Genomic DNA, 11,397 nt, shown 5'->3' on the forward strand with positions numbered 1-11,397 from the left:
TTGGTGCTCTAGCTTCTGTATTGGTTCTCACGCCTTTGCCTGTGTCTCTGTCCACAAACACATCCAGCGCCGCTGCTTCCCTTTCCCTTTCCCACTCAGCAGCCATACTGAGGAAATTTCGGGATGAATACTGCGTTTGTACAAACTCACTGCCCGTGTGCACTTTGCTTCTTTGCAACCGGGGCTCACTCTCCCTTTGAACCCAATGTTTGTCGCCCGCTCCCTGTTACTCACACCGGGTCGCCCCTTACCTGGAAATCTCCAACTACTCTCCAGCGGTCACAGATCTCCGGTTTGGTGCGTGCTCCGTTGCTTTCCTCAGGTTACTCGGGTCCTCTTAGCATTCTGGTTCCGGGGGGCACTGTGTCTCTTTTTTTCAGGATTGGATGAACAGTAATCAATTGAAACTGAACCCGGATAAAACAGAACTTATCCTCACGGGAGATCTAATCAACCCCTGGAGCTCCCATTTCTGGCCCAAAGAACTAGGACAACCCCCGACCCCATCCAACCACGCCAAAACCCTGGGAGTGGTGGTCAACTGTGATCTCACCATGAAATCCCAAATTGGATCTGTCATTTCCACTTGCTTCTTCCAATTAAGGAAAATAATGAAAATCAGCAGGTACCTTACTCAAGAAGCTAAACTTCAGGCAGTCCTCGCCATGGTGATATCACACATTGACTACGCCAACTCCCTATTCTGCGGCATCCCGGCATATCTCACTCACCGCCTTCAACTGGGACAGAATCAGGCGGCCAGACTGATTCTACAGGAAGACAAACGCCAACATGTCACTCCCCTTCTGGAAAAACTTCACTGGCTTCCTATATCATAGAGATGCGCCTTTAAACTGGGATGCATCATTTTCAAATCCTTGAATGGCAGAAATCCTAAATTCATTAACAGCATGATCAAAAGATACAATTCAACCCGTAACCTGAGATCCGCCCACTTACATCTTCTGACAACACCGTCCTTCAAACAGAAACGATTTGGAGGATCCTGATTCTCTACACTGGCCCCAAGATACTGGAATTCCATGCCGCTAGAGATTAGATCCTGTACTGACCTCATGACATTCCGTAAACTTAAAAAAAACATGGCTTTTCAATTCTCGAATAACCCCACCACCCTCACCTTCCTAGTAGCGCCAAGAAACCAACCAGGTGTACGAGCGCTTTACAAATCAACTATAACATAACTTAACATGTGAACAATTGTTCAATTATAGATTATACTTTTATATCAGCTGATCTGGATCTAAACATCCATGATTATAAGGTGATTCCAAGAGTGCAAAGTGACCACAATCACCAGTTATTAAGATTTGATTTGCCAATAAGTTGTAACCATAAAGCCAATGTGGTTCAACATTTGGCCACCTCAACCTATAGTTTAAAGAGGTTGGTTAGGCAATCCGACAATCAGTCTGAAGTAATGGAGGTCGCTGACCTTTTACTCAAAGTGCCTTATATGAGTGGAGGACTATGGTATCTATGTGGAATCTCATTTCTACATCATTAGTTGAGAAATTCACCGCAAGAAAGCCAGCCAAGGCCTACCCCTTGAATATGTCAATCAATAGGTTATATTCACAGAAGCTATGAAAAAGGCTCTTAACAAGGCATCAAGGGCAATTTTTAACCACCGATATCGCCCAACTGATCCTTTTCTGAATGAAGAGTTGAAGATACTGAGAAGGACCTATAGACATGTAGTCTGGAAAGTGAAATTAAAATATCAACAGGGCTTACAGCTTAGGCTACTAATTGATACCAACACTACTGCCACACCATCCTGTTTTAAATCTTGGATCATTGCTACTGTGCAGTTTACTTTCCTTACAGCTTCGTTGATCCTGGATTTTTAGACACCTTCACCCGTGGGCACATAAAACTGAACTGTAAAATTAATTTGTAATGAAAAAAATGTAATCAAAGCAATAGTTTACAACAAACAAAAGTTTTTTTTTTCAACAGCATGTTATTCACTGTCTCTAGAGACAGAGTGTATAAGGATAAGGTTTCGCTGGGGAAATAGACGACCAGCACTGCCTTTCACCCTTCCGTACCGGTCACCCCTTTTTTTCTTTGTTGCAGTACATTTCATTAGCAAGCAAACTTCTCCTTTCAGGTTTGGTGCACAGGTACAGGAGACCACTTAAAAGATTCTCTCTACGCCTTTTAGGGGCAGGCATAGATAGCCATGGTTCTTTTAGCTAGCTTGAGATCCCGGAGTCTTGGGGTCCAGGAATGTATGACGTTACAACACATACATTTACAACGCATGCACTTACAACACAGTTTTTAAATCGCACCATCCACTACAACGCATTCCATTACATTGTATGACACTACATCGCATTTTAAAAAACTACCTTAACAACGCATTCCACTACATCGCATACTACCTTTACAACGCATACCATTACACTGCATACCATTACATTGCATTTAAGGTAAGTATTGGATAGTATAGGGGTAAAAATTACTATTCTAACTTCAGGGGGTGCAACAGTAGGGTAAGTGTTGGATAGTGTAGGGGTTACAAAATACTATTCTAACTCCAATGGTATGTGTTGTAACGGTATGCGTTGTAATGCCTGCATTGTAGTGACATGCGATGTAGTGTCATGCGTTGTAATGGTATGCGTTGTAATGCCTGTGTTGTAGTGTCATGCGTTGTAAAGGATGTTGCAATGTAATGTCTGCGTTGTAAGTGTAGTGCGATGTAATGGTTGCGTTGTAAAGGTTGTTTCCCGGGGTCAAGTAGCTTTCAGCCCATAGGCATGATGGTCTTCTATATGTTTCCTTCGAATGGCCCCCAACTGATGGTGCCTCTTTATTGATGTTTATTTTGGAAAGATGCCTCCATTGCTCAATTGATGCAATGTCCACATAGTCTGTTAAGTGTAACGCACGTTGATCTGTTTGGAATTCCGCCCTACTAGACGTAGCTGAAGAAGACTGGGGCAAGTCCAGGCCTCACTATTTACTTTTGTATGAGAGTAAAATCCTTTAGATGTGGTTAGGAACAAAGCACCATAGGACATAGTCATAGACATGGCCTGATATTAATTTCTTAAACCTCTATGGGACTGCCTCCAGGGCGAATAACTTTCACCACAACCTCTCAACAATGCAACCTTGTCAAATAATAGAGCGAGGAGGCCCCCTTGACTGATCCAGGCCACCACCCCTCTAACACCTTTGCTGAGCAGAAAACCCAGAATGTAAGGGCATGTAAGTGAAGATCAGTAGGCCATCCTTGACCTCAGGCCAGCGATGCCTGCATCCTTGCGAATTTAAAAATGTGGTTAGATTCAACACAACACTTGTCATGAATTAGCCAGTCTTTCAATTCATTTACTTTCCCCTGTGTTGCATATTTGAAGCATCACACGCATTTTAAGTTTTGGCTAGAATGATTGCTTAGCACACAATTTGCAAACCGTATTTTATTTCCAACGCGTAAAACTCCAAATGAATGCCACTATTCGCGGGAACACTTGAGAACCGTAGTTTACTGGGACATTGTTGAAGTCAGTTGTGGATGAACATAGGCCGAGCAGAAGGCCCAGTGACCAAGGGCATGACACAAGACCCTGTGATGCAGGGGAGCCCTCAACCATACAGAGCCCCCCCGAACCTTTCAGGGGGCTGTCATTCAACCCTAGGCCCATGAATATCCATGAAATATGGGTGACTAGGTGGCCCCTCTTCACAGTCTGCAGGGGGGCTCCATCGTTTTGTTTTAAGCCACTGCCATTGGCTCAAATATCCCAGACCTCACTCTATTCCTCAAAATCCCCAGCCAGGCAAGACCCACAAAGCTATTTCTATGAGTAACTGTGTCATATTCCAACCTTAGTTTTGACTGATACCTGAATATCCAGGCCTGATTTACAATGCGCTGTCTTTGAGTAGCGATATCTTAACCCAGACTTCGGCATCACCTACTCATGAATTTCCAGAAGTAAGATATACTTCTAGAACAAATTGTTTCATATTTTTCAAAGTTATTTCCATGAGTAAGCTTGTCTTACTCCAGGAAACAGGCGAGTAAGTCAGAGCCAAGACTGAAGTAAGACATAACTACTCACAGTTAATGCATTGTTAATCATGCCTAGATATGTAATTGTAATTCACATCTAATGCAATTGTGTGGCACACCTACTGATAGGAAACGTTTTGTGAATCAGACTTCCAACATCTCTAGCCCTTGAGCACATCCATTCCCCAAAACATGTTAAACCATCATCAAGGGCTTGGCCTTGGCTAAGCATTTGTTTTGACTCAAACTTGTAACTGTTTTGGCCTAGCCACTTGCAGTAGTCACTGCTGACATGTGCCAGTCGGTGCAGTCTCAATTTATAAGTCATATAACCAAGGTCGCCACAGTAAGTTTGTTTTGTTTCCCAAGGCATTACACATTAAGGGGTCTTTAGAGACTGGGATAATTGTCGACTCCAGTTGTTATCCATGTTGATAGAGTGTTCTTTGCTCAGGGCAGTCTACTTGGGCAAACATCTGGTACAGTCTACAAGGCTTGCAAATGTGCTCTGAACTTGTTGCATCAAACTTGTGCCGGTGATAAAGCGTGGTGTGAAGTGGAAAAGTATGTGAGGGGAAGAGTTATATTTGCACATGCCTTCTATAATTGGCATTTCCAGATTATATCTCATAGCAACTCTGGATGTTGATATGAAGAACAGAACAGGGCCCATCCAGGGCAGCAGCATTGCACCAATTAATTACTATGGATACCATGGTAGTGGAAATACCATGATCAAAGGATATCTAATGGCGCAACAGTCTACAGTGTCCACCAAGAATCGGAGATGTTTCCACCTAAAGGTGGTAGAGACATCACAGTAGTGGGCCTATGAGGTCAACCCAGAAGCGGCAAAGGGTCTTAAAAAAAACTCTTAAACAGAAAGGCATCCACACTAGAAGGCAAGCAGTGCTGGCCTGCTTAAACCCAGTAAATATCCAACTAAACAGCAGACTGGTAAAATTCCTGATTGCTGAACAAAAAATGCCAAAAATACCAAAAAATGCTCCACAAAGCTGACTAGCAGACTTGTAAAAAGACTAGTGGAACCTCAATAAGGATGCCTACCAGCAGCAGAGGGACAAATCTTGCAATAAGTAGAGACAATTTGAACAATGTGACTAATGGGTAAGCAGGGTTGGAGCAAGGAAAATCCGAGACAAGCACATCAAAGCATCCAGCGACCCAATGACTTTCCTTAACTAGCACAACTTAACTGCGATTTTAAACTACAATGAATTTTCTACCTTTGGCTTTTAATTGGTTTTAATAACGATGTTTTAGGAATTTTGTAGTGTCATTATTGCTACGGTTTTAATTAACTATGCAAAAATAAACTAAAATAAAATAAACAGAAGCGGAAATGACTCAACACAAAGATAAGCAGAGACATCACCGTATTGGGTCTAATGATTAATAAGCCCGTCCAAATGCAAAGAGGCACAACCCATGAGAGTTAGTACCCCTTGGAGAACAATGGAAAGAGGTGAGGATGGGAGTGCTGTTAAAGCAAGCAGGAGCTTTAAGATGGTGGGCTGTGAGGCATGGGATGAAAAGGACTGACAAATGTGGGATGGTAAGAGATTATGACACACACAGACACTCTCTCTCTTGCTCTGCCTCTCTCGCTTTCTTTAACAAAAGAAAAAATTCCAGTCCAAAAATAGGTATCCTTCCTGCACATAAAATAGCATTAAAAAAATGATGATTTGCAACTTCTATGTGTGCTGCACAATGCAGCACACATAGGAGTTACAAATTGCCATTTGTGATTGTTTATGTGTGAGGAAGGGACATGTTCCTGCACCTAAACAATCATTCCCTCAAAGCAGGCACCCTTGCACTATGGTGAAGATTGCTTGCGTTGGTGCTAGGCAGCTTAATTTAGCCCCAGAGCTAGGGAAAGTGCATGGATACACTGTATCCTTGTAAATTTGGCGCATCCCAGCGTTTTCGGAATGGTGGAGCATGGCGCCAGCATTTTGTGCTTAACCCTATCAGTGCTACCGTTGGCCGTTGAACGTTCGGAGCACTACCTGGCTGGTGCTGCGAACGTTCAACGGTTGAAGCGGCCCCGCCCACTCTATAGAACGCCCGCACTGCGCTGAAATAACGGCTGCAGTAAACGGGTTAACGCCAAGCTCCGCCATTCCCTTGTAAATATGCCTCTTTGTTTTTAATACCAGCTTCTAGCTGGTAAAAGAGAATTACTACTGATGGAGAAGGGGGTCCACATGGCAGTATATTAACCAGAAGATAAGAGTAGTTAATAACCTCTTTGGTAGTGAACACTGTAATGTCCTGGGTAGCACGGGTCACCAGATGACGCGAGTGCGCATGCCCGATTGTCTTGCGATCGAGTTCATTTCTCCAGGACCTGGGCTTTCTTTTCACAGCACTCACATATTGAGGTGAGTCCTCCGCCTGAAAAAATGCAGCTGGATGGACTTATTACTCCACTTACTTAACCACCAACAAATTCTTCCCCTCATTTCTTTTCAAACCATCCTGTAAGTCAGATAAAACTGTTCTCACCTAAACCTCATTTATGGTACCACGGCTTTAAATGGCCCGGGTCCTGCCGGTGCTCAGCACTAGCAGTTCTTAAAAGCAGGTGCCAAGATGGGTCCCTATCGGGCTCTCCCTTTTTGCCCTCACAATGAAAAAAATACATCTTACCTTTGCAGCAGTGCCACCCTCCACTGCCTTTGATGTAACTTCAAAAAGACTTCTTATTGCTCCTTCACAGCCCCACCATTTCAGAACTGAAGCATTTTCAATATGCTATGCTACGAGGGCATGGTTGTTGCTTATTTATCTTATGCAACTAACAACCATTGACGAAGCCAGTAGTTCTGGTTTGTTGTAAGTGTAATGTTACTTGCTGTATGTTATATGTGGATGCACACTAGGCTAAGCATAGATTTTCAGCTTAGGTGCTTTTAAACCACACCCTTAATTGTATCGCCCATGCCCCTTTCAGAGACCCTCCAGTTAAAGCCCTGGTAGCAACTGCATGCATTCGGAGGCCAATGGGGCATGGGAGGTAGCCAGGACTGTGTCAAGGATGTTTCTAATGAAGATAGCCAGTATGTTATTGGGCCACTGCTAACTCGTGCACCTATTTGGCACAAGCCTCATGGATTGAGCATATACCAAGTAAAGGAGGGCTCCAACCATGCCCTGTGAAATAACAACACAGGAGACTGCAGACTGAGATACAAATGTACATCGTTGGAAACTCATCAGCAACAATTTAAATACTATGGGGCATATTATCAAGGGGGTTTATCTCCGCTTTTTTGGCTTTAAAAGCCAAGAAAGCGGAGATAAAATTATCTCCCTATTACCTAGCTGTCGCTAACACCAATTAGCGGCAGCTAGTAGGAGATAGCGACCATCTTGGGCCCCACTTTGCATGTCAGTGATATTTATCACTAATGACATGCAAAGTGGGCGTGCCAAGATGTTAGCGACTGGAAACAGTCGCTAACATCGCTATCTCCTATTACCAACTTTTAGGCGCGAATATCTCCAAAAGCTAACACCTGCCCCTGAGCAGTTCTTAGCCATGTTATCCAATGGGAGGTGGATAACATGGCTAAGAGCATTAGCTCGATAATGCATGAATATCGCTGACTTTTCAGCGATATTCATGCATTGCGGCCGTTTTTTATCGCATTTGCGATAAACCTTGGTAATACCAAGGTTTATCTGCGGTAAAAATCGCCGCAGCTTAGCGGTAAAATTTTCTCTCTAACCAAGCAATAGCGATAATTATCGCTATTGCTTGGGAATATGCCCCTATATGCCTATGAAACCTGACCATCAAAGGCATTATACTAGGAATTCCCACAAATAACGTAGCGTTGATTGATAGTGGGAAGAGATGCCCATGTGGCTGCAGTGCAGATATTGTACAGGCCTCTCTCTTCCTGATAGCTTTTTGGGCTACCATAACACTGCTGGTCTCTAAAACCTTTTCTGGTAGGCAGTATCCTGACCTTTTTTAAAGCTCATTAACCGCAACACAAAACTGTGGATTTATAGAGGAAAAAGATGCCTTTTTAACCTTATCTGGATGCCCAAACATCACAAATAATGTGTCCGAAAATTGAAAGATCGGGCTGCAGATTTACCAACATTTGTCGCAAAGCAATGATGCATGACAACTTACTAGAAAAAACAAGAGGAGATGCCTGGATCACAACTGGAGTAACACTGGGCAGTGTTACTCCAGTTGTGATCTGATGGACTCACGGTTCTAGTTCTGACACGACACACACACAGTCCTGTGGACCAGGCATCTCCTCTTGTTTTTTCTAGTATTTGTAGGGGTTTGAGCTGTTTTGGTCATTAAATAACCCCCTTAGACCCTCCCTACTTTATTTCTTCAGCATGACAACTTACTGCACAGCGTCAAAAGGAGATAGCAGGAATGCACAATATTTTCTATGATATGGCACATTTCTGCTTTCTCTCTGCGCTGGCACACTGAGTGCTGCCTAATGCCAACACAGGTACCCTTTACCATGGTTACAGTCAGGATTGTTTTTGTGGAGGAAGGGAATCCTCAGAGGAGCTTGCCTCTTTCTAACAGCACATGTTCGCCTCTGTTGGGAGGGCGTACCGTTTTGACACATTCCCAGGGGTACACCCCCACTCCATCCATGGAACACCTTCCCAACACAGAGTAACACAAGGCAGCAACTTGGGCTGCCTTCATTATTCTTGATTTACTAAGCCACGCAGATCCACGCAAGGTGACTGTACATGGCTTAGTAAATCTGACTGCAGGGCGTGTGATGCCTTGCATCATCTTGCATGATGCAAGGGCAACACAAGCCCTGATCAAATCTGGGCCCAGGTATGAAGGAAATACAGTGACAAGAATCTGCAGATGTCCAGCAGAACAACCTACTCGTGGATACCAATGAGTGGGGAAAAAGATGGAATCGCAATGCCATGCTTTAAATGCAAAGGGGAAGGCATTCTTTCAACCTAGTTATTTTTGCCTTTAAGGCTTGGGCCTGTGTTTTGTTGGTGTTGCTAGCACACAGGATGCCTCTCTGACCCTCCCACCTGTTGCTGGGCTCCCCCATAGACACATCATGGCAACAGGACCCCCCACCCCACAACATAGCATGTATCCCGCAAATAACACACTAGACACCAGTGTTAGATTGGGAAGAAAACTGCTGCAGGTTTATTACATACAACGTTATGTAATCATAGTGGGTTATCTTACGGGTGATCCAAGGGCAGGCCGCATTCTCACCACCTGCCCGCCTGATGAGCCCGGCAGCACCGTGGCGAACCACCATGTGCTGCCCCTTATGGTAAACATTATACTCACGCCCCTTGCGGGGCGTAGCTATGCAAACCCCCGGTTGCACAGGCCCACACCGCCCGAAGGACTACTGGGGCGCCGACACGTGTTCCCGGAACCTCCCATGAGGCCCCAGGTCTTAGGCTCTGGCACCCCTATGTGCCCGCTGAGGTACAGTGCTGCACCTCTCTGCTTCCGGATCGCCCTGTAACTCCGCCTGCAACGAAAATTAAAACATTAAAACGTTCAAACTGTCCCCCTCAAGCTGACACACAGGGTGAGAGGTTGGGAGGGAAAATGTGTCCCCCCACGAGGTCATCCCGACACGTCCGGTGCGGCAAAGAGGCAGAGAAAATGGCGAGGGGGACTTAAGTACCCCTCGCCCTGCCTGCCGCACCGGACGTGACCACTTAGCTCCTCCTTGCTCCCCTCGGGACACCGCCTGCCCGAGGGAGGAGAGGATGCTAGCGAGGGGTGGAGGAAGCCCTCTGTGTCTAGGGGGCCACCCTCTTTATGGCCACTGCGTGGCCTCGGGCAGCAGCATAGACACATGTTGGCAACAGGACCCACAACATAGCATGCATCCCGCAAATAACACACTAGACACCAGTGTTAGATTGAGAAGAAAACTGCTGCAGGTTTATTACATACAACGTTATGTAATCATAGTGGGTTATCTTACGGGTGATCCAAGGGCAGGCCGCATTCTCACCACCTGCCCGCCTGATGAGCCCGGCAGCACCGTGGCGAACCACCATGTGCTGCCCCTTTTGGTAAACATTATACTCACGCCCCTTGTGGGGCGTCTCTACGCAAACCCCCGGTTGCACAGGCCCACAACCGCCCGAAGGACTACTGGGGCGCCGACACATGTTCCCGGAATCTCCCATGAGGCCCCAGGTCTTAGGCTCTGGCACCCCTATGTGCCCGCTGAGGTACAGTGCTGCACCTCTCTGCTTCCGGATCGCCCTGTAACTCCGCCACAGCCCGGCCGGTGGCAACCGCCGCTGCCCGGGCCCCCCCTTACCTAGCTCCTTCCTACCTGCAACTTTTGTCCTTTTATCTTGCGATTAACTTATTCTCAGTTAGCAGTGTCCCTACACGGAATAATAGCATATCTTTATATTATTGTAGCTTTGACTCGCTTACTCACAGCCATCCCTCCATAGCATCCACAATTGACCAGTACTTGACTCTTAAGTCTAACTGATTATTGGAGCATTGAGAGCGTCCATAATGAAAGGGGATACTGTCGGGAATTCTATTAACAGGGAATGCACTTTTGAGAATACTGGAATAAAAACATGTAGGGTAAGCTAAAGGGCCCGCTGACCCAGCTACTCCATCTCTCAGATAACCAAAATAAGTATAAGGTTAGAAAACGAGGTAAATTAACCTGACTTTCAAAAAGACAATCAGCCTGATTCATCAAGCTGATTTGCGGTCGCAAAGGGCCAGATTCTGAGAATCTGGCCCTTTGCGAGTGCGATTTTTGCATTTGGGATTCATCATCCCAAATGCAAAAATCTCTATTACCGAAATCGCATATTTGCGAGGAATTGGATTTAAGGAATCTCTAACAGAGATTCCTTAAATGCAATTCATCAACCAATTAGAAATTGCGAAATCGCAATATTTGGTCGCAATTTACCACCAAGTCTGACTTGGTGGTAAATTGCGAAAATAGTGTAAAAAGCACTTTAGTGCATTTTTTTCTTTTGCATGTTACACACACACATGTCCTTTGGACATGTGTGTGCACAACACCTGTTCGAATGTGCATTTAAGGGGTGCTACAGGGTGTCCTTTGGACACCCCTGGCACCCTTTAAATCGCTATCTTATTTGCGAGTAGCAAATTGCTAATCGCAAATAAGGAATACTCCCCATTCATTCCTATGGGCCTTTTGGCCCATAGGAATGAATGGGGAGGTATTCCTTATTTGCGATTAGCAATTTGCTACTCGCAAATAAGGAATGTGTAGGAATCGCTATTTATTTAGCAATTCCTA

The sequence above is a fragment of the Lissotriton helveticus genome, chromosome 11, assembly GCF_964261635.1.
Source record: "Lissotriton helveticus chromosome 11, aLisHel1.1, whole genome shotgun sequence".
Taxonomy (NCBI): Eukaryota; Metazoa; Chordata; class Amphibia; order Caudata; family Salamandridae; genus Lissotriton; species Lissotriton helveticus.